Source organism: Felis catus, chromosome B1, assembly GCF_018350175.1.
Source record: "Felis catus isolate Fca126 chromosome B1, F.catus_Fca126_mat1.0, whole genome shotgun sequence".
Taxonomy (NCBI): domain Eukaryota; kingdom Metazoa; phylum Chordata; class Mammalia; order Carnivora; family Felidae; genus Felis; species Felis catus.
Genome location: NC_058371.1, coordinates 83,690,824 through 83,715,710, shown reverse-complemented (window position 1 = coordinate 83,715,710; position 24,887 = coordinate 83,690,824). Strand labels below are relative to the sequence as shown.

Sequence of the window (24,887 nt, the reverse complement as noted above, 5' to 3'; positions counted from 1 at the left end):
ATATGTGTGTGCATGTGTGTGTGTGTGTGTGTGTGTGTGTGTGTGTGTGTGTGTGTGTGGAAAAAGAGAGACACTCTCAAGTTCTGCACATACCTCACTCTAGCTAGAACACTTATGAATATAGTAGGTAAACACTGACTTAATGAATTAACAAATAAATGAATGAGGTGACAAATTATAACATAACTTTTTTTCCCTACTGGTTCTAATGTGAGATATGCAGTAGGTAGTGTCCTTAAAAGGCAGAATTTTGCTCTTAGGGAACAAACGCTTTAGTTGAGTAGCTCAGGTTAGAATTTTCTTCAATGACATGTGTAAAGTGTCAAAAACAATGGGTGATAGAACTGGGCAATCTTCTGTTGGTGAAGAGAGTGTGTTTCAATAGTCAAAAATGATTTGTTTTATAAATTAATGTATTTGAATTTCGATTTCACTCTCATTGAGAAGATGTGATAAAGGGAGAGTGGGTTCTCAATTAATTAATTAATTAAATCTAATTAATACAAGACATAGCTAAATTATAAACCTCATAGTACAGAGAAATATTTTAGCCTTTAAACATTCCTTTAGTGGAAACCATGGAAATGCAAGGAGCTCATTACTTCACTCAAAAGTGGGAGTAACATTGGATGGCAGAAGAATCTTCTTTTTTTGTTGTTTTTTTTCTTCTTCAAAATCATATTAAAGAAAAGAAACCCCATGTCTGTGTATCTAGATGACTTTACTAAGAGAATATGGGTTAAGGGAGAGATATCATTGTAATATTATGAGGAATTCAAAAGGCATCTTAAAGAGAAGTTTTAAGGTTATGTAGGCTTGGGAATACGGGAGACAGATTGGGCATTCAGAGTGGAGTATTTATTCAAGAATAAAGAAAGACAATAATGTTTAAAGTATGTAGTGGAGTAAGAGAGAAACAAAGTAAGAAATAAAGACAGGGAATTGATGGAAGAACTTGAATATTACTTGCAGGAGTTGATTCTAGACAGTGCTATGCCTTGTAGTCTTGGGAGTTTTTAAATAGCTCTTAAAAGATGGAGAATCTAATCCTAAGAAGAGTAAAAAATAACAAGAACTTTTCAAATGACAAAAACTATAAAAGCCAAAAAATTCTTTAGAATTGTCATAATAGCTCTTTTTCATGCAAATCCTCTTTAAGAATTACTTTTTAATCACTTCTGTATGAAAATGCTCAGTGATCTGTTCTGTGACTTGCACTTTAAGTACTCTTTGGGAGCATACTTTGCCTGTTGTAATAGTTATATTTCTGTAAAGCAATACGTCTTTCACATATTGAACCTAAATCAGGTAATGTGACAATGGCATCACACCTTTTATCACATGCCATAGAAGTATTTCTAACTCTCGTTTAAAATCATGGTCATTAACTTATTAGTCAACCTGTAAGTTTTGATGATTTACTTTCCATTGTTATTTCAGGATAGGTATATGATAAATAATATAAAATATAAGTAATGTAGTAAACTCAAAATATCAGAAGATTTTCATTCTTTTAAACCTCAACATATATTACATCTATGTTTTCTACAGCCTGTTGAAATAAACCACAATGAAACACATCACTAAACAATTTATTTACAACTTATTTTTTAGTGTTCTTGAACATAACACTATACATTAGCCTTATGACATAATTTATTTTTGATTCTTAAAAGTGTGTGTATACTACGCTTAGAGCTCAACCTAGATTACATCAACAAAGTGCTGAATCTTATTTAAAAAATGTTCTTTATTTATTTGGTAGGGAGGGGGGATTCATGTGGGAAGAGTCACAGAGAGAGGGAAAGAGAGAGAATCTTAAGTAGGCTCTGCCCAGTCAGTGCAGAGCCCGCCACAGGGCTCAATCTCACCAACTGCAAGATCATGATCTGAGCCAAAATCAAGAGTCAGACACTTAACCAACTGAGCCACCTAGAAGCCCCCAAAATGCTGAGTCCTTAATATCTTATTACAAATTCTACAAAAAAAAGTTAAATACCATGAAATAAAACTTGACATCCCTACATAATGAAAATAAATTACAGACATGAAATTTTCTTTATGACATTCAATCTATTTCTAGGACATATAAACATATGTAAAAATGGAACGGAATAGGAATCTTTATTTTTGTACATAACCTTACTAGAGGTATGTAGAAGGATATTTTGACTTGGCGAGTTGAAGTAGCATCTCTCTTTGAATGACAAAATTCATAATACTGTGACTAAAATACCCCCTTTAAAAGGGTCAAATTGGGGCGCCTGGGTGGCGCAGTCGGTTAAGCGTCCGACTTCAGCCAGGTCACGATCTCGCGGTCCGTGAGTTTGAGCCCCGCGTCAGGCTCTGGGCTGATGGCTCAGAGCCTGGAGCCTGTTTCCGATTCTGTGTCTCCCTCTCTCTCTGCCCCTCCCCCGTTCATGCTCTGTCTCTCTCTGTCCCAAAAATAAATAAACGTTGAAAAAAATTTTTAAAAAATAAATAAATAAATAAATAAATAAATAAATAAATAAATAAATAAAAGGGTCAAATGCAGAACTTTCAAGTATGTGCACACACAAAAGTGTCTGCTATTTCAACAGCTTGCTCTCTGAGCTTCATTGCCAGAGTTAATCCTACTCAAAATGACAGTGTTAGTTGTCATGTGCAACTAAGAAAAGCTGAATGGTCCCATTTGTCTAAAAATAACACCTTCACTAGTATGTCTTAAACTTCCACCATTAAAACTTCCAAATGCATTCTAGAAGGCCAGCATTACCCTGATACCAAAACCAGATAAAAACTCCACTGAAAAAGAGAACTACAGGCCAATATCTCTGATGAACATGTATACAAAAACTCTCAATAAGACTAGCAAATTGAATCCAACAATACATTAAACATTGAAATTTCAATGTCCATATCCCATTGTGAGATAATAGAGCATCAATAATTAGCACTCTTTGTCTTATTAACAGGAATTATTTTTATAAGATTGCAAACACCCCTACATCAATGAATCCAAAGGTCTAACTTAGAGAAATAATGACATGAGCACCATTTCTCCCACCCAAGTTACTCATCCACACCCACTCCCAACCTGAACACAAATGCACACATGCTAGAGCATAAACTCTTTGGAAATTTTGTCAGACCAAAGCACTTGGACTCTAGCCATATATAGGACTGTTCCTTTATTTTCACTTTTGAGAAGCAAATTTTGCTAGTCTGCATACATAATTCTGGAAATTCTACCATGTTAATGGAAATCTCTCTCCTTCCACCCTAACTTTTTTTTTACTACTTTCAGTTCAAAATGAGTTTGTCCATCTCTTAAATAAAACAAAAAGGCTAATAAAATGGAATATTAGCATATACAGAGCTCTGAAAAAAGAAAAACATCACAAGAACGCATCCTGGAAAGTCTGTGTTCCTTTCATCCTTTATTTTCATTCTAAAGATCATAGATCCTTGAACTTCTTCATTGACTTCATCTCATTTAGTGTGTTTCTTTTTCTCTCTTTACTGTGTTATCCATCAATTTCCCCTAAACAAGCATTTTTCTACGACTTATACCCCTAGCCTCTTACGCCTATATATCATATAGCTCAGCTTCACCATCTTCCACATATTGTTGAGGCAGTTCTCATTATGTCTGTCTTTGGGGAGTCACAGTTAATAGCTCTATTAAGGCAACTCTCAACTGATGACATTAACCGTTTTTAGATATTTTATAGTTTGAATTAACAGTTTAATATAGATAAAATTTGAAAAGAGTGCCTACAATTCAAAGTCCCCTTTAGGGGAGAAAAGTTGCTTCCTTAAAGGGTTTTTACTTCCTTTGAAGAATCAACTGAAAGCCAGAAATAAGTAGAAACACCCCAGTTTTCAATCCAACCTATTTTTGTTCAACTGCAAATTAAAGTTCAGAAATAAGTTTTCTGCCAAGGTCCATTAAATTTAAATGCTACCTTTGTTTCAGCACTCATTTGTTTAGGAATTCAAAGAGTTGTCAAAAATAAAACCCAGTTAGTTCCAATTAGCATGCAGCCTAATATACATTTCAATCATTCTATTATTTGTTTTCATATACATACAGTGACATCCTATCCTCACAGATAAATGAGTAGATAGTATTGAGAGATGGGTCTAGTTCCCCATCACAATTCCAACCTTTCAGAAGCATTTCTAGAAAAAAACTACTTTGAGATAGCAGCTCTATTCATGAAACATATACGCATTGTATATCTGTGTCTATACTCACACTTTGTTTACATGTACATGTCATTAGAATATTTGCATGAGCATTCATATTCTTAGTCCAACATATGTAAATAAATCACACAGTAATTTGAAAATTTTAACAACTAAATAGGCAATCTGTTAAACATAATCAGGCATGCTATTCAGCAACTGTATGATATAATTCAATCTTCCAAAGAAAATATGTTTTGCGCAAGGGTACCTTTTCTAAAAACCTGATGAAATTTTCTAGGAATTTGTACCCACATTTTTGCAGATTCAAAAAATATGTAAAGCCATCTCACTAATGCTTAAATAAAAGGAAAATCTCATCACCGTAACCTGATAAATAGTCTAATTCTCTTATTGTCTACCATTTGTAAACATGATACACTAATTGGAGCTATTTCCAAAGAGAATGCAATCTTCTAGTCAAGATCCTATTCACATATTAACATAAATGAAAGAAAAATGTCACAAAATTAACCATTATCTATAATGTTTTGATAAGCTAATATATACTTTAAAATTTATTCACTTCACAAATACGGTGATCATCATAAATTATTTCCTATACTTTTCAGGTGATGATTTAATTTTTTGAAGGTTTATTCAAGAGCTGAAACCAGTAATCAAAGAAAGCCAATTATTTAATGTATCAAAGTTAAAAACACTAAAAAATTTATCAATTCAAAATAAGCATTACCTTTATCTGATTTTTCATAAAAGACAGCAGATTGCTTGCCAGGTAACACCATTTCCTTGGGTTCTGTGGGCAAAGAGAAAAAAGATTAATAAAAACAGCCTTTCTTTTTACTCTTTAAATACTTCTTGAGGGATATTCATTAGTAATAAAGGTCAGAGAGGAAAATCATTTAACAAAATACTCAGCTCCATTCAGCAGCTGCCTTGGGAACCACTTGGCTATAAATGCCAAATAATTTCCCCAAAGGTCCCCTCTCTCCTGGAGCTGAGAACATGGGTGACTGTGGCAGATACTAAGCCCTGTTTCCTTTGCTTCTCTCCCTTCTCACATGGGAACAAAACTAGCACTTTGAGCAACAAAAAGCTTTAGCTTCTGCCATTTCAAAAGATAGGATGGAAGCCATGTTGGGACAGAACATTTACTTGGAATACAACTGACTGAAATGAATTTGCAATTATCTAAACTTACTTTTCTCCCTCCTGCAGTGAGTATGGGTTTTAAAATATTCATGAAAGCTTGGGTGTCTTCCTATTCTGTCTTTCCACAAAAGTGATAACATGAGATATTATGGGATGCCTCTGTAAATAATTGCAGATTACCCTGCTCATATGATGCAATTTTAGAGTTTTTCTATGCAGCAACAAGGAGGAAAGCACTTTATAAAAGTCAAAAGTATGAAAATATATCTTATTCCCTCTCTTAGCATATAACAATCTTGATGAGTATCCCATAAGAGATTTTATTGCATCATTATCTGAATGTTCAGATTGGAGGATAAATTCAAGTCTGAGCAATAGCTTTCCAGAAAGGAATGTAACATATCTAGGTAAGAATTTTAAATTCATCCCTTAAGAAAGTTATTTGAATGAATGTCAACAGTTAAAAGCATCATTGATTAATTGACTATAATAGTCATTATAAGAATAGTCATATAACTGCAATCACTACATCTTACAAGCTATGTGAACTTGGGCAAGTAAATTAAACTGTAAACCTTCACTTTTCATCTGTACCAGAATAATAATTTTTCCTACTCCACAGAGCTGATAAATAAATGAAATAAAAATATATAAAGGATATAGAACTAATAAATGTTAGCTGATATAGTTTTCAATATCATTATTATTATTTTCATTGTTCCCTTTTTTAAAAAAATCTTGCTACTTCATTAAAAATCACTGCCTCTGTGAGTCATGTGGTGGAATGATTAAAATAATATCACACTGGACACCACTTAATTTGCAGATTTGTTAATGATGACAAAAATAAATAAATAAAGTCATTTTAGGTCTTTGGGCAGGTGAAGAAAAAAGATTTTTCAGGAAGATCAGCAAGCTGTCAACCACTCTACTGCATTGGCTCCCCTTGATTTTGCTAAAGATTTTCATTTAAAGACGTCCTCCAAGCTTCTCTTAAAGCAATTGGCCCTTGTGTACTTTTATCAGTACTCAATCCCATTCAGAAAACACCTAGTGAGCCCCTACTGCAAGCCAAGGGTATGGACAGACTTTAGAGAAACCACAATAAACAAAAAGTGACTCAAGAAAAATACAGTTCAGTAGAGGAAACACATCTGTAGACAGTCATTTCGTGTAATTGGTGTAAATGGCAGGTTTAAATCAATAAATGATACATAATGTGTTGGAGCAACAGAAGGTATTGAAAGAATGTTCTGCAGTCAGGAAAAGAGGATTTAAAAAATAATCTTTAAAAAGTCAGTCAGAATAGCTGTACTGATACACACTGGCTGACAAGCAGACCTGTTTGGTCTAAGAAAATGTCACAGAAGAGAAACTTTGCAAGACTAAGTCTGGAAGGCAGGTAAGTAAGGATATGTCTTTCCAGGGAGCTAGAACAATGCAGTCAAAGAACTGGAAGCATAAAAAAGCATGGAGACCAGATTAGCATGAGGGTGACTTCAGAGCTTCCCCTCAATCTCTCATTAAAATGCTCAGAGGATGTCAAAGAAGACAAACACTGGTAACACCACTGGGAGAAAGTAGACAAAATATAAAAAGGTATTTCCAGTAGCTTCCTCCCTAATAGTAACAGATTAAGTAACACTGTTTTAGACTGAAATGTCATACTGTATATTTTGAAAGAGTAGAGCATATATGACTAGAAATAAACGGGAAAGGGACTTTGGTTCGCACCAACAACAGTCCCCAACTACAAGGTGCTGGAATCAAGCAGACCAAAATCTGCTTAACATCTCTTGTGGGTTGGATTGTGATTGCGCCCACCAAGAAATATGTTAAAGTCCTACACTAGCACTTGTGAACGTGACCTTATTTGGAAAACGGAGTCTTTCCAGATGTAATTAAAATATGAGTTAAGATGATATTATATGGAGTAGAGGAGACCCTTAATCCAATTTGACTGATGTCCTTATAAAATGAGACACAAAGATAGACACATGCAGAGAAGAGAATACCATGTGATGAGGGAAGAAGAGACTGAAGTCAACAAGCCAAGGAATGCCAAGGATTGCTTGGTACCAGAACAACACCAGAAGCTAAGAGAAAGTCATGGAACAGGTTCTCCCCTAGAGCTCAGAGAGAACATGGCCCTATTGACCCCCTTATTCTGAACTTACAGCCTCTAGAATTGTGAGGGAATAAATTTATCTTATTCTAAGTACCCAGTTTCTGGTACTTTGTTATGGCAGTCCCAGTAAACTAATGCAGCATCTTTTGAGCCAACAAGAATTAGGCCCCCACCCATACCCTGATCATTTGGAGCTTAAAAAATTCTTACAGTTACACTAAGTCAGCAAATAATTCTCAATTTAGAATTTAGAATACCCAGCTACATTAAAAAGCTGATTTAAAGTTTAACTTGTCTCCCATCCATAGCTAGGATCTGCTGCAAGTGAAAACCAACAGCCAATGAAGAAGGATAAGTTAGTCCTATGTTTTTACCACAGGTCCTCTTCCCCAGCCAGTTAACCTTGGCCACGATACCTCTACAATATAAGAGTGGAGTGAAAAAGGGAAGGGAAGGAAAGAAGAGGTAAATGGAGGAGGAAAGTTTACTCTCTATTCACTGAGCTAAGAGAGCTGTTACCTATTGAAAGCTGATTCTCAACTACTGGATGCCTTTCCAGGTTTTTCAGTGACTGCTTCCCCTTCTCCAGTCACTGGCCTCCATTCATCTGAACTGCCTTGATATGAGTCATACTGTCTCGCTTTACCACTTACTACATCCACAGCTCCATATGACACCTTCAGCTTCTCCCTGCTGAGGCCAATTGAGCCCATGAGTAACTCTCTTATTGTTCTCTTACATCCATGGATCGTACCTACAGCATAGAGAGCTCTCTAACAAACCCTGGAAAAATGGGTTATTCTTAATTCAGCACCTCTGCTTCCTCTACATAAACTCTCGCTAGCTCATCTTGGCTTTAGTTTCATCAGAAATTAGTCCACTGTTTCCACAACCACCCCCAAAACTTAAAGGGACACGTATTAAACTCTCAGTGAGTTTTGTTGAAGCACCTCTTTTTATCACTGGGAGGGGAAAAGGGGAAACACTCCACCAACCTCCCTCCTTGTGGACATTCCTGATGGACCCTCAGTTCACTCTGAAGAAATAGGCCTTTAATCTCTAGACCTCCCACCCCTTTTGGATTAGGAATGTAGGAGCTATCTAACCAGTTCTCATGCTCATACTAGGGAATTTCTAAAAGGTGACCTGTTTTATAAAGCATTTTGGTATCTGATATCTATTGCTTTAAGTGGTCAATATTTTCTGATTTTACATCCTGTGAGATTAGTCTTCACAATTTGAGCTTTAAGAGACTCTTGGGGGAAGCAGCTAAAAATTGTATAAAATGTCTACTAGATACACTATCTTTTTTTATGTTTCTTGAGCATTCCATGTATTTTATATATAAATTCAACATAATACAATTAATGTTATATCTGTCCTATTCTTCAACATAATCTCTCATCTTCAGTCAGGCAGAGTTCTCAATAGCCATGTTGTTCTCATCCAGTTCCACTCTCCATATTATTTCCTTCTGGTTGTGGTTAAAGTCTCACTTTTTGGCATGTTCCAAATTTACCACCCTGTCAAAACTTTAATGCCAACTTGTCCAAAAAGCGATCCCCAGGTATTTTGGACTTAGTTGATTTTGTTGTTCTTTGACCTGTGTAGCAATTATACCAATGCCTATCATTTATATTGCCTTCTTGGGGTGACTTGTCTTGTCATGTCTCCCCATATACCTTTTGCCTCTCACCTATCTTCTTCAGTACTTATTTAAATGCTCAGCACCTAGGAGGAGGTTCCTAATAACTACATACCCACTTCTATGTATTAGATATCTATTAACAAAGATAAGACAGAGCTAACTTTTAAGGCACAAATATCTTACAATGTTCCATGACAGAAATTACATAGTAAGACCTTATTGTTGCTATATAAAATTTTTTAAAAAGTTTGAACAAACTAATATGTCAAATAGAACAGAAGCAAAAGACAAGGGAATATGAGAGGTGATGTCCCATCATAAAACAAGGATGTCATTATTTGAAAATATAATCTATATGCAATGTTTTTGCATTTCTCTATGTTTGACATCACCTTCCCGACAGGGGTAGCACTTGCCTCAAAAGGATTAAGATTGTTACAAGGTGAATAAAATAAGAGGGGCACCTGGGTGGCTCAACTGACTAAGTGTCACCCTTCGGTTCAGGTCATGATCTCACAGTTCATGGGTTTGGGTTTGGGTTTGGGTTTGAGCCCTGGGTCAGGCTCTGTGCTGACAGCTCAGAGCTCAGCACAGAGCCTGGAGCCTGCTTCAGATTCTGTGTCCATCTCTTTCTGCCCCTCCCTTGCTCACACTGTCTCTGTCTCTCCCAAAAATAAATAAACATTAAAATTTTTTTAAATAAAATAAGACCACAGGTTTACTCCCAGGAATAATTCTAGATCCATAGCAAGGTGATAGTCTTGAAAATTAGATTTCCTTTAGAAGAGAATAAATTTTGATGCACCCAGGTGGCTCAGTCGGCTAAGTGTCTGACTCTTGGTTTGGGCTCTGGTCATAATATCACAGTTCATGAGTTTGAGCCCCACATGGGGCTCTGTGCTGACAGTGCAGAGCCTGCTTAGGATTCTGTCTCTTTGCCCCTGCCCCACTCACACTCTCTGTCTCTCAATCTTAAAAAAAAAAACAAAATAAAAAATAATTTTTAAAAACACAATCTTAGTTGTCATTAACATATTAGAAGCCAGAACTAGAGAACTAGGTCATGGAGCTATGTGACATCATGGTGAAGAAAACATGGGGTATCATGTAAATGATATGGAAAACTGCCTCAGGCTCCAGGGTTGTATGCAGAAGAGGACAACAGATGGAGGAGGAAGAGGTCAGATATCAAGTCCTCCTTTCCCTTCTCTAAGTTGAACTCCTACATGAATGTGGTAATAACAACATTAGGACTTGAAGACTACTTTTCAGGGCATGTACTGCAGAAAACTCAAGACTGTCCAAGAAAAACTAGCATTCAGCATTTAACATGGCATGGGAGCAGCTAAGCGGTATTAGAGGAGGAAGGGAAATATCTAAAACCATGAACCTGAGGCAGAATCCCATTATCCCTACATTCAATGTATGGTGTCCTGGGAAGACAAAAGTTCCCAACTGCCCTGATCAGGGAACACGGAAGTGCTGAGCAGATGTGATCCCACCTACTACCTTCCCCAAAATGAGATCACAGGAGGCCCATTGCCTCCATAGTCACAATACTGTTAGGGAAAGAGTAGAAGAAAGGGAAGAATTCTAAAAAGCACAACCATTTACCCAGAAGTTGTCTGACTCATCTACCCCTAATAAAAAGGAACTCAAATGTATCTAGTCCAGTGTTATTCTCTTACAGATGAGGAAACAAAAGACCAGATTGGCAGACTCATTTACTCAAGAGATTATACAGATGAGGAGAGATTATACAGGTGAGGACAGAAAAGAGGCAGTAATTCCAATTTTTCTAATGCCCGCTGAAATGCCTACGCACTATCCTACACTTTAAACCAGTTTTTCTGTTTATTATATCAGTTAATGCTATTATTCAGTTAATACTTTTAAATAAAATTCAAATTTTGTTTTAAATAAAAATACCAATAATTTTAAATCCATTTATTTTGATAAATAATGAAATGCACTTAAAATAATGAATAATGAGTCCACAGAAACACGATTAGTCTCATTGATTTAGCAAATTTAGCAAGGTTACTGAATTTAGGGTCATTATAAAAACTTAGTTGTGCTACCCCATAACAACAAAAAAGTAAAAACATAGAAATTCTACATTTAAAATAGAAATAAAACCTCATATATCCTGGAATAAATCTCACAAAAAATGTTTATGATCTCTATACCAAAAATTACTTAGAGAAACATTAGGACAAAACACTACTTAGAGAAAATAAAGCAGAAAAATTAATGGAAAGACATACATCATACTCACTGATTGGAAGATTCATTATTATAAGATGTTGATCCATGCATTCAGTGTGATCACAATAAAAATTCTAGTTGCTTTTTTTTTTTTAATTTTAAAATACAAGCTAACATTTAAACAGAAATGTAAAGGGTCAAGATTAGCCAAGGTGGTTTTAAAGAAGAACAAATTTGGAGGTCTTCAATGATCAGATTATTATATCAGCTTATTATAAAGCTTTCATAATTAACATGATGTGGAATTGGTACAAAAATAAACAGATACATGAAATAAACAACAAAACAAAACAAAAAACCACACAAATTATGACAACTAATTATGCAAGAATTACGCAATAAGAAAAGGTCAATCTTTCCATTAAATGATACTGAATGAATTATATATCCATTTGGGATAAAACATGAATCTTAACTCCTACATGTACAAAAAAATCACTTTCAGAGGGTTGTATACTTAAACATGGATGATAAAACAACAAAGCTTTCAGAAGAGAATATCTTTCCCTTTGGGGTAGACAATGATTTCTTAAACAGCACAGAAGAAATGGTGGCTATAAAGGGAAAATATGATATGTTTGATTGCATTTAAATTAAGAACTTCTGTTTATCAGAAGATGCCAAGTAGAGAATGAAATGGCAAGCCACATAGTATAAGAAGAAACTTGCAATACATATATCAGATAATGACTCATATTCAGGATATTTAAATAAACTTCTACAAATCAATAAGAACAAGGCAGACAACTCCAAAGAAAAATGGGCAAAAGACATACATGGACATTTCATAAAAGAAAGCATTCAAATTTTCAACAAATATATTAAAATTTCCTCAATCTTATTAGTCCCTTGGAAATGCAAATTAAAATCACAATGAGATGCCCACTGTAGCCAAAATAAAAAGGACAGATAACATCAAGAGTTGCAAGGATATGAAGTAATGGACCTGTCATATCCTGCTTGCAAAGGCCAGAGACTGGAAATTGATATAACTTCAGAAAACAGTTTAGTAGTATTTATAAGGTGGACAGATTCACACCGTGTGGCTGGGCAAGTTCTGCTCCTCGGTTTATAACCACTATAAAGGCATACTATGGTTGCCAAAAATTATATAAATGGATGTACATAGTAGCACACTTCATAATAGGGACTAACTGGAAATAGTTCAAATTTCCACTAATAGAAGAACTAATTAAGAAATTAAGATTTATTCATACAATGAAACGCCATACATTAATGACAATAAATAAAGCACAGTTACATGAACAACGTAGATGAATATCACAAACAATAATCAGGGTAATAAGTCATACACAAAAAACGACACACTATATCATAGTATATAGCATATCCCCCTTGTGGGATATATAGTGACTGGGAGAGGACATGGGGTGCTTTTGAGGTACTGATATTATACTTTTTTTCTTGAGCTAGCTGTTGGATCTTCAAGGTGGGTTCACCTGCAAAATTTTATCAAGCTGCACACTTGATTTGCTTACTTTCCTATATGCATATTTCTTTTTTTTAACAGAAGGAACATACATTTATTTATTTATTTATTTATTTATTTATTTATTTATTTTTGAGAGAGAGAGAGAGAGAGAGAGAGAGGGTGCAAGCAGGGGAGAGGCAGAGAGAGAGAGAGGGAAAGAGAGTATCTCAAGCAGGCTCCTCACTGTCAGTACAAAGCTCATTGTGGGGCTTGAACTCATGAACCATAAGATCATGATCTGAGTCGAAGTCAAATGCTGAACAAACTGAGCCACCCAGGCACCCCTGCATGTTATATTTCAATAAACTTTACTTTTCAAGTGGCATTTGGATCCCCACCCATCTGTCTATACCACTTGAACCAAAGACACAAGGAGATTTTAAAGATAATTCCTGATTTTAAAGACAACCAGAAAGAAAGAGCTGATTTCAATTTGCAAATGTTCTTTCTCAGCATCTACAGGAGTGATAATTCAGGACGGCATCTAGAGAGAGAACATTAGTGTTTTCCCTGGAATACAAGCCATCTTCCATATTTTCAACCTATACATTCTTCTTCAAATTACTTCTTCCTTATTGACACGGTTCAATAAAAGGGAATCTAGCATAAAGTGTATGTATATTCCACTTTTAAACACAGTTGCACATTTAACAGTACATATGTTTGAGAATTTTTTTTTTAATTTGGACTACATTAGGCAGGAAACAGAGTCAGATCTTAAGCGTTATACGTGAACTTTTAAATTATTTCTTTTTGCAAATACTAAATGTCTACCTTCTAATTGCTTTCTAATTTTCCTTTGCTTATTTCTTTATGAAACAATTATTACAGAAAAGAAAAACACAAATAAAACAAAGGTTTGTAATTGTAGGTTTTTAAAAGTTTCTGCATTTAAGCTTTGGAAAGAAAATATAAATAGAAAACAGAAATATAATGAATACCTATTTATCTCTGTCTGCAAGCAATAAGATAGAAAACCTGTTTTCTTCTCTGAATTATAATTATACTTAGATTAAGCATCAATAATGAAAAACCACAAAGGTAATAACCACAGCATAGGCATTTGGAAATGTATGCTTAATCTATGCCAGAGAAAAGGCAGAAATAACAACAAAAGTCACATCCCAGGTTTAAAGCATACTAAAAGCAAATACTAGGAATAATTAATTTCTGCCCCTTTTTTTAATAATCATATTTTAACTAGGTTGATGAAAACATTCTTTTCTAAGTGATATACTCTAATTCTACTGATAATTTTATTTATTTAATCATAAGTTTACATTTTCTGTTGTTTATTCAAAAAAGTAATCAAAATCTTTTCCCAGAGGCAATTTAGCAATAAAAGACGTTAAAAAAACTACTTTTTGAAAACTATTTTTTAAATCTCTTAGTCTGGATTACCTTAGAAGTACCTTATTATTATTGTAATAATAAAAATAAACATTTCCACTGCCAAATATAAACCAGATATTGTTTTGAGTTGCTGTCTTACACATTCAATTCTTGTATTAAGCTTAACAGATGGATATACTATTACCCTGTTTTATAAATGAGGAAAATGAAGCACAGTTTGGTTACCAGAAGTTACCTGAACCACAGAGACAGTGAGCAAAGGCAAGATTTGAAGGCAGGTAGCAGTTACCAATTCTATTCTCTTGACTATTCCGTTGAGCTAACGTCCCTCTATTTCCATGTGAGTACCCATTACTATGACACATGCTTGGTCTTTATGTCCTATTATTTAAATATATTACTTAATTCTTACTAGGAAGTCTCCCATTTTATTTTGAATATCTGTTATTTAAAAATATATATTTTGTGTTGGGGCGCCTGGGTGGCGCAGTCGGTTAAGCGTCCGACTTCAGCCAGGTCATGATCTCGCGGTCCATGAGTTCGAGCCCCGCGTCAGGCTCTGGGCTGATGGCTCGGAGCCTGGAGCCTGTTTCCGATCCTGTGTCTCCCTCTCTCTCTGCCCCTCCCCCGTTCATGCTCTGTCTCTCTCTGTCCCAAAAATAAATAAACGTTGAAAAATAAATAAATAAATAAATAAATAAATAAAAATAAAAATATATATTTTGTGTATATCTCTACTGTTTTCTATATTTTTCGTGTATTGGCTAGAACTGTTGACACAATATACTTTGAATTTACAATGGGTACTATGTCCTAAGAGTTTAAATCAATTTACATATATCATGCCGTTTCCATTTAAACACACATGCAACCAGCACTATTCTCTGAATTGATTTTTACATATTTTATTGCATATTTTCTCACCTTCTAGCTCATGCTATTGCCAAAGTCAAATACTCAGAGTCTAGATCCTTTATTTTCAAAATGTGGTCCATAAAATGGCAGCATTCCATTACCTGAGAAAGATACAGAAATTCCAGGCACCACCCAAGACCAACTGAGTTAGACTCTTCATTTTAACAAGAAACTCAAGTGATCAGTGGGCATATTAAAGTTTAAGAAACCTGCTTTAGATGATATATTCCTCTAAACTAAAGACTTTCTTAATCCTTGCTTCAGTTAATTTATTTCTGTAGGTTCTGTGAAATTTATTCTTATCAATTTTACCACTAAATATTTCAGTCTGCTAAAATTATTATTGAGTACTTCACTATTCCTATCACTTTTACTGCCTGCAGTGTTACTGAATTTTACTGAATTAACTACTGAAGACTTAAAACAGAAGCTTCTCTTCTAGGGCTGTCTGAAAGGCTGTTTTGTTTGCAAGGTGCTATATCTTCCACAAGTAACTACAAATGCCATCAATTGAAAACAGGAAGAGTTGAAATGCTTTGGTTCTAGTGTGTAGCCTGTAAATGTCCATGAGAGTTCCTAAGTTAAAAAATCAATACTAGACTAGCTACTGTTTTCTCAAAATCCTGAGAAATTTGATGCTATATTCTAGAACAATGCTGATCTCAAATCCTTTGTGAATTTTTCTCAAATTTTCTTAGTTCTCAATATTCACTTAAAAGTTGCCCTAGGGTTTTCTAGCTTTTTACATAAGATGACCTGGAAAGGTTCCAGAAAGATATTTTACTATTACTACTAAGATAAAGGATTTTGCTCTGGCAATAAAACCACCACCATTAACGACAACCCAAACAAGGGCTCAGGGTGGCTTCGTCGGTTAAGTGCTTGACTCTTAATTTCAACTCAGGTCATGATCTCATGGTTCGTGGGTTCAAGCCCCTCATCAGGCTCTGTCCTGTCAGTGTGAAGCATGCTTGGGATTCTCTCTGTCTGCTTCTCACTCTGCCCCTTCTCAGCTAGGGCTCTGTCAAAGCATGAATAAACTTAAAAAAAAAAAAAAAAACATAACTAATAAAGCTCCCAAACAAAGAGAAATATCCATATTGAAAACCATAAAAATAAGCTTCAAAAGGGACACTGGATAGCTCATTCGCTGAGCCTCCAACTTCAGCTCAGGTCATGATCTCATAGTTCATGAACTCAAACCCCACATCACATTTGCTGCTGTCATCACAGAGTCAGAGCTTCTCTCCCCCTCTCTCTCTGCCCTTCCCCTGCTCTCACTCTCAAAAATAAATAAAAACATTAAAAAATAATAAGCTTCAAAAGCAGCAAATTAATGCAAAAAAATCAATCTTAAGATACAAGACAAAGTTTTGTGTTGGTAAGCACTTTTTACTTTTTTAATAAAAGACCAGTACTCATATCTTCAAAAAAAAATGATCAAATTTCCTTATTACCTTATCCCTTTGCATTGGCTCTTGAATGGATTTCCAACTTATGAGCTAGCTTGGGTAAGAAGGTTAATTTACTTGGGCATATAGAATCAAGGAAGATCACTCATTACAATTTTGTGATAGAAAAATTAAGAATGTTTGAATGTAGTCTGGGAATTAAATAGTAAAAAGGAATTGATTTTAATTGTGTCAGGTGCGATAACCACATTGCGTTACATAAGATAAATATCCTTATCTTTTAGAAATGTATACTGAAAAAAATGGGCTGAAGTGTCCAAAAAAATTACAAATAGGACATATGGGTACACACTGCCACCACTAAAGAAAAAATAAAATAAAGTACCACCTACAAAAACAGAAAGAGCACCATCAGGAATCTAGAAATAACATCAATAATAGAGAAATTTCAATATCAATGTAGGAGGCTTAAATTAAATAAGCCATTAGTACATTAGATTAAGAGAAATGTAAGAAAAAATAATGTTTCTTTTCAATATTCATAATGTAACTGAACTAAGTATATTTGAAAAATGATATGGGCACATTTTGCTCAAGCTAGTCACTATGATAACTTTTTTATATATACCACTGCTCTTAAGATTTAAAATAGCTGTTTAAGAGAGACATGATCACTTTGCCTACTTTCATAATGTTTTTGGTTTGACCCACGGACAGAAGTTTTATACTGCTTTACAGTAAGCCTTTCTATTCTATCTTCTACTTATTTCATCCTGTAGGATAAGGAGGGATAATTTGATTAGTCATATAGTCATATTTTATTAGTAGGTGGTTTCTGTGCCGTAATGCACTAGAGTAAGTGAAAAATTTAGCCCAAAAATTTGGAAATTAACTAACATTAAAAAGAATTTTAACTAAGTTAACTTTTACCTTTTATTCCCATTCTAGGAACCAACAACTTTTGTGAAGAATACAAACATCAAAACTAAAACAGCAGAAAAAATTTTTGCAGTGTTGGCGGTATTCATGAACAGAAACCTAAAAACTATCTAAATGAAAAAAAATATAATCTAGGAAAAGAGAATTATAGTTGAATACCTCCATATTCCACTATCAAGTATTATAGATAAAAACAGGAGATAAAATTAAAAACTATATGGTGCCAAATTAGGGAATTTCTGCTCCTGGTTACATAGTCACTAGTAATTCTAAAAAAAAACCCTCTCTTTCATAACATCTAGAATGCTTTATAAAATTCAACAAACATACTTTAAAATGTACTGTTGGGTTCACAAGACATAGAAGGACCTTAAAGTGGCAAAATGTAGACAGACTTGAAACAATAGTAGCATTCACATGCAAAAGCATGGGTGCCCTCATGTTGTTTACTAATAAAATCTTGAGAGGAAATAATGGACAAGCCTTTAGGTTTGAACAAAATAAGGAGTTGAAATTCAGAACATCTAAAAAGCCCAAGAGAATGTAAAATAAAAAAAAAAAAAAGTCTTGTACCATAGGGAAGTGACAAGGGGTAACTTATCTATGATATCCTTAGCTTGGAGTAGAGAACAAGCAAATCATAAAATTTCTAAAATTCTAAAATGTATAAACCATAGTTCTTCCCCCACAGCTGTTAGCCTTGGTTTTACACTGGTTATAAATCTTGAAAAACTTCAAGCAGAGAAATTAACTTAAAGAAGCAAATTAAATCTACTTCAAAATAATATAACTTCATCACAGACCTCTCAGAATCTCCAGAATTTTTAAAAGCCCAGATGAGCACACAATCCAAAATTACACAACCTACAAGAAAATATTCCTTCATAAAGAAGAATCCAAAGAAGCAATAAACATCAGAATTAGACTGCCAAGACATCAGATTTTGTAATTGTTAGGAACACAACATAAAATGAAAATTTCAAAATTCTCTAAATATGTAAAAGAGGGAACTAAAAACAGAATATTAAAGCCAATTAGAATTTTAAAAGGCAACTTCTAGAAAAACAAAAATAAAAATACATTCTACATATGCATTGAATACAAAATTGGGTACAACTTCAAAGAGTGTTAATAAACTCTCAGTTGAGCAATTATATAAAATACAACAAAGAAAGAAAAGGCAATGAAATCTACTTAAGATGGAGGAAAAATGCAAAGCTCTAACTTGTGGTCAAATTCCATGAAAAAGGGATAAGAGAAAATGGAGGAGACTAGATCCAGGCCTAGGGTGAAGCAAGTGAGACAACGAGGGCAAAAAATTTTAGGAGGTATTTTTAGTCTTCTTAAATTCTGCCACCTGGAAGAGGCAATACCAAGAAAGATAACTGGCTAACAGCTTACCAGAATTGAAACTTGAGATCTGAGAAATACACTGTTTTCCAAGCAGAATAAATACAAAAATATGTACACCTAGCAACAACAGTAAAACTATAGAATACTAAAGACAAAGAGGTCTTAAAAGCAGCCAGCAATAAAAGATTGACTACTTTAGTAGACACTGCTGGTTCCAGGCCCATATTCTCTCTACGAACCACTGAACCCACACCTACCCTTCTCTTGATAAATGTCCTCAAGAGTTTCTACAGTCTTTCAGTGATAGCCCATGGCCAAAGAATAACTAATAAATGGATACCAAGGCCAGTTCCCTAGCATTAATGTGGGACATTTTTATGGTACTACAGGATGCAGATTGTCTTATGGAATCAGGCTAGTCTTCTGCTAAATCTACATCTTTGACTATAATGCTATAATGCTATAATGCTTTCCTAATTTTCTTTTTCTGATTTCAACAAAGTTGAGAATCCCCATTTTGGGTTTGACTCTAAGAAGTGCAATTAGCAATAAGCAATGACAAATAGAACAGCAGCAGATTATCAAAACAACAATGCATATCAGAAGACTATAGAGTAACATATTCTAACCACTGAGAAAAGTAACTGTCAGTTAAGACTCTGTTCCCAAACTGTGATTTGAGGCAGAGGCAAAATAATTACCTATTTGGATGTATCAAAACAGAGTTTATCACCAATAGACCCAACCAAAACTTTTTTTATTTTTTAATTTTTAATTTTTAGAGAGAGAGAGAAAGGCATACAAGCAGGGGAGGAGGAGCAGAGAGAGAGAGAGAGAGAGAGAGAGAGAGAGAGAGAATCTTAAACAGGCTCCACACTCACTGTGGAGCCCAATGTGAGGCTCGATCCCATGCCTCTTGGGATATGAGCTAAGCCAAATTCAAGAGTTGGAAGCTTAACTGACTGAGCCATCCAGGCACCCCCCAAAAAGTTTTTAAAGAAATAATTTGGGGCAGAAAGAAAATAATCCTCGGGGTGCCTGGAAGGCTCGGTTGGTTAAGCATCGGACTTTGGCTCAGGTCATGATTTCACAGTTCGTGAGTTTGAGCCCTGCATCAGTTCTGTGCTGAAAGATCAGAGCCTGGAGCCTGTTTCAGATTCTGTGTGTCTCTCTCTATATATATCCCTCCCTGTTTGTGCTCTGTCTCTCTCAAAAATAAATAAATGTTAAAAAGAAAAAAGGAAAGAAAATAATCCTAGATGGGAAGTCTGAGACACAAGAGACACTGGAAATAAGGGAAAAAGTAGTGACCACATGGGTAGATTTAATCAACAATAACTGTACTTAAAAATAATATTAATAAAATGTTTAAGTAGGTAAATAATAAATAAGGTTTAACTAGGTTATTTTACAAAAAAATGGAAGGAGGTGATTGAATTTAAGTTGTGATATCTTGTATTGTTGAGAAGAAACAACAGAAGTTAATTAAGATTTTAAGTATGCAAGCAAACATTTTAAGGTCAATCTCTAAAAAACAGAAATCAAATATATTAACCTCAAATCAGGAAAAAATAGAAAAGCGGAAAGAATAGAAAACCTCAATCAGAAAGAAACCTTCAGGAGGTTCTGTTTCTGGCTACAATGGAATAACTGGTCCTGGATTAGTGTATTCATTATAAACAATAATAAAGTTAGACAAAAATATAAGGCAAATCTTTTGAGGCATAATACAACATGCAGCATAAAACTGTCCTTTATGAGTGAAAGGAAAGCCCCACAATTTCCCCAAATCTCTCCATAAACACAATTTTCCAACCTCAGTAAAGCAAGCTGACATCCAGGTCAAACACATGTCCTGCTGTTCTTAGAAGGCAGAGATTAGAGTTCAAAGAAGCTGAAGTAAATAAAATATGCATGGCAAGGAGTCAGAAAGGAGGGAGCTGTGCAGAAGGGAGGTCTCAGATGTCTATGTAGTAGTATTCCCTCATAAGCTCCCAGGCAAGGACTGAGCTATGCATATTCAGGACAAGAATACATGATGCTTTTTAGACAGTTATTAAGAATGAAACAGAGGTACTGGAGGTTAGGCAGTGATAGTGGATATTGGAGACCATGTCATCCAGAGGAAAGGGAGCCCATTAACAATTTTTAACATGGTAACTTTTTTACAATGTCAGTATACATTAATCACTAAATGTACAAAAAGAAAAGAAAACAGGACAGGTAGTAAAGAAAATGCATCAAAATAAACTGAGATGATACAGGTCTTGCATTTAGCAGATAATGACCTTAAAGCAGCTAGTAAAAATATTTACAAAGAACCAAAGGAAAATGTGTTCAGAGAATTAACACATACATGGTCTTCATGAAAGAACAGATAGTGGAACTCAGAAATAAAAGTTACTTTAAAAGGCAAATAGAAATTCTACAAATGAAGGAATAATAAAATTTAAAATGTACTCTACAGGCTTAATAGCAAGTTGGAGATGGAAGAAGCAAGAATTAATGAAGTTGAAATAAAATCAATAAAAATTATGCAATCTGAGAAACAGAAACAAAATGTTTGAAGAAAAACAGAGTTATAGAGACCTGTAAAACAATATGAGATAGTTGAACATATGTATAGTAGAGTCTCAAAAAGAAAAGATAACAGGACATAAAACTATTTAAAGAAATAATGACCAAAAATATGATGGGGGAAGAAATGAACTTACAGAGCCAAGAATTTTATGAAACCCAAAAAGAGATAAAATCAAAGAAAACTACACCAAAGTACATACATCTTGGTCAATCTGCTAAAAACAAAATATAAAGCATTCAGAGAAAAAGAGACATTACTACAGGCAACAATAAAAATAAGTGCTAAGTTCTCATCGGAATGAGGTACTTCAGACAATAATGGAACAGCATCTTTAATATGCTGAAAGAAAAAAATATAGTTTACCCTTAAACAATACAGGTTTGAACTGTGGGTCCATTTATATACATATTTTTTCAATAAATACAGTATAGTATTGTAAATGTATTTTCTCTTCCTTATGATTTTCGTAATATTTTCTTTTCTCTAGCTTACTTTATTGTAAAAATACAGTATGTCATATAACATACAAAATGTGTGTTACCCTACCACTTATGTTATTGGTAAGGCTTCTGGTCAATAGTAGTCTACTGGTAGTTAAGTTTCAGGGGATTCAAAAGTTACACACAGATTTGCAACTGTGAGGGGAATCAGTGTCTCTAACCCCTGTGTTGTTCAAGGGTCAATTGTTATTCAAGAATTTTATATCTAGTAAAACTATACTTCAGCACAGCAAAAGATACCATCAGCAAAATGAGAAGGCAAACTACTGAATGGGAGAAGTATTTGTAATTGATTTATCCAACAAGGCGTTAATATCCAAAATATATAAATAATTTATATAACTCAACAATTAAAAAAAAATAATTTGATTGAAAAAATGGGCAGGGGCACCTGGCTAGATCAATCAGCAGAGGATCTACTCTTAATCTCAGGTTTGTAAATCTGTGGCCCATATTGGCTTCAGAGATTACCTAAAAATAAGATCTTTTAAAAAAATAGGCAGAGGATCCAAATAGACATTGTTCCAAGGAAAACATACAGATAACCAACAGATACATGAAAAGATACTCAACATCAATAATCATCAGGAAAATGCAAATCAAAACAACAATGAGGTATCACCATACACCTGTCAGAACAGCTAGAATCAAAAAGATAAAAAATAACAAGTATTAAGCAGGATGTGAGAACAAGGAGCCCCATGCACTGTTGATAGGAATGTAAAATGATGCAGCCATTGTTGAAAGCAGTATAAAGATTCCTCAAAAGATTAAAAATAGAAATATCACACAATCCAGTAATTCCACTACTATTCACCCAGAGAAAATTAAAATAATAATAATAATAATAATAATAATAATAATTTGAAAACATGCCCTAATTTTATTTATCTAATTTATTTAATTTAAATAATTCATTTAATTGCAGCATTATTTATAATAGCCAAGATATGGAGGCAACCCAAGTTTCCATCAATAGATGAATGGATGAAAATGTGGTATATGTGTATATTTATAATGAAATATTACTCAGCCATAAAAAAGAATGAGATCTTGCCATTTGTGACAAGAATGGACCTAGAAAGTATTATGCTAAGTGAGTAAGTCAAAGAAATACCACATGATACCACTTATATGTGGAATCTAAACACAAACAAGAAGCAGAAACAGTCCCATACATACAGAGAACAAACTTATAGCTTACCAGAGGGGAGAGGGTAGGGGGATCAGCAAAACAGGTGAAGGCAAGCGGAGGTACAGTCCTCCAGTTATGGAATGAATAAGTCACAGGAATGAAAGGTACAGCATGGGAAGTGCCTGGGTGGCTTAGTTGGTTAAGTGTCCAACTCTTGATTTTGGCTCAGGTCATGATTTCACAGTTGTGAGATGGAGCCCTGCATGAGCCTACTTGGAATTCTCTCTCCTTCTTTCTCTGCCCCTCCCCTGTACTCTCTCTCAAAATAAATAAACAAACTTAAAAAAAAAAAAAAGGTACAGCATAGGGACTATAGTTGATTGCATTGTAGTAGTGTTGTGTGGTGACACTTGGCAGCTACACTTATGGTGAACACAGCATAATAGACCTGTCAAATCACTATGTGTATACCTGAAGCTAATATAACATCATGTGTCAAGTGTACTTCAATTTAAAAAAAATATATAAAAAAAAAAATATATATATATATATATATACACACACATATACACACACATATGTATACTTCAAAAATAAGGTAAAAACATTTTATTGTAAACAAAAGTGAAAACTTATTTCACAACAAACATAAACTACAAAATATGTTCAAGAAAGAAGGGAAATTATTCCACATGAAAAGGCACAAAAAGAAAGAAAGGTGAAAGGAAAAAAATGAACATCAGAAAAGTAAATAGTGTGTAATATGAGATATTATTCTCCTTATTTCTTAAAACATAATTACTTATTTAAAAACAATGATAACATTGTAAGGTGGAGTTTATATTAAAAAATAGAGGATTTGTGAATAACAGCACAGTACATAAGTCACAAGTAAATGAAATTCTACTATTGAGTGAGTATAACACTTTGGCAATAGAAATTAGGAAGTGGGAAGTAAGAAGTATCAAATGTGAATAGAGTGAAATTGTGAAGGGTCAGGTGTTAAACAGAGTAATATTGACTCTGAATAGAACTTAATAACTTAAGGATGGGATATTGTTAATCCTATAGCAAATACTGTGTCAATTTGTTTTTTAAAAAGAGCTGAGAAGCCAAGAAAATAAATAAATTAACAGTAAAACATATTCAATTAGCCCAAAGTACTCAGGAAAGGAGCAACAAAAAACAAAAGAGAAACAATGGAAAAGAAACAAGATGAAGACAGATTTAAGCACAACAAATTTAATAATTATATAAAATGTAAACAGAGAGAGGGAGAGAAAAGCAAACAGATACAACAAGGGGTTAAGAAACTATGAGCTGCAGGTCAAATCTTGCCCACTTATTTTGTAAATATTTATTGAAATATAGCCTTATCTATTTATACATTGCCTGTGGCTGTTTTGTGTTACAGTGTAGCATTCAGTAGTTGTGACAAACACCATATGACTCGAGAAGTCTAAAATATTTATTATCTAGCCCTTAACAAAAAAAGTTTGTGGACCCTTGGACTAAATACTCCAGTTGGACAGCAGATTTTACAAGACTGAATTAAAAACCCAGATCCAACTATATAATGCCAACAAAAGAGTAATTTCATTTTTTCATTATTTAGTTATTTTTTTTTCTTTTTTCAAGTTTTATTTAAATTCCAGTTAGTTGACATACAGTGTAACATTAGTTTCAGGTGTAGAATCTAGTGATTCATCACTACAACACCCAGTGCTCATCACAAGTGCCCTCCTTGATCCCCACCACATATTTAGCCCCCCACCCACCCACCTCCCTTCAGTTTATTCTTTACAGTAAAGAGTCTG

The 24,887-nt window shown here is 34.3% G+C and overlaps 1 protein-coding gene across 6 annotated transcripts in view; it reads right to left on the bottom strand.

Moving 5' to 3' along the window:
- INPP4B (inositol polyphosphate-4-phosphatase type II B) overlaps positions 1–24,887 on the bottom strand; it is a 764,537-nt gene that overhangs the window by 631,584 nt on the left and 108,066 nt on the right. For all 6 annotated transcript variants that reach the window (XM_045055824.1, XM_019828926.3, XM_045055818.1 and 3 more), the window contains exon 2: positions 4,928–4,990. The gene's annotated coding sequence lies outside the window, so the exon portion shown is untranslated. The remainder of the gene's footprint in view (positions 1–4,927; positions 4,991–24,887) is intronic.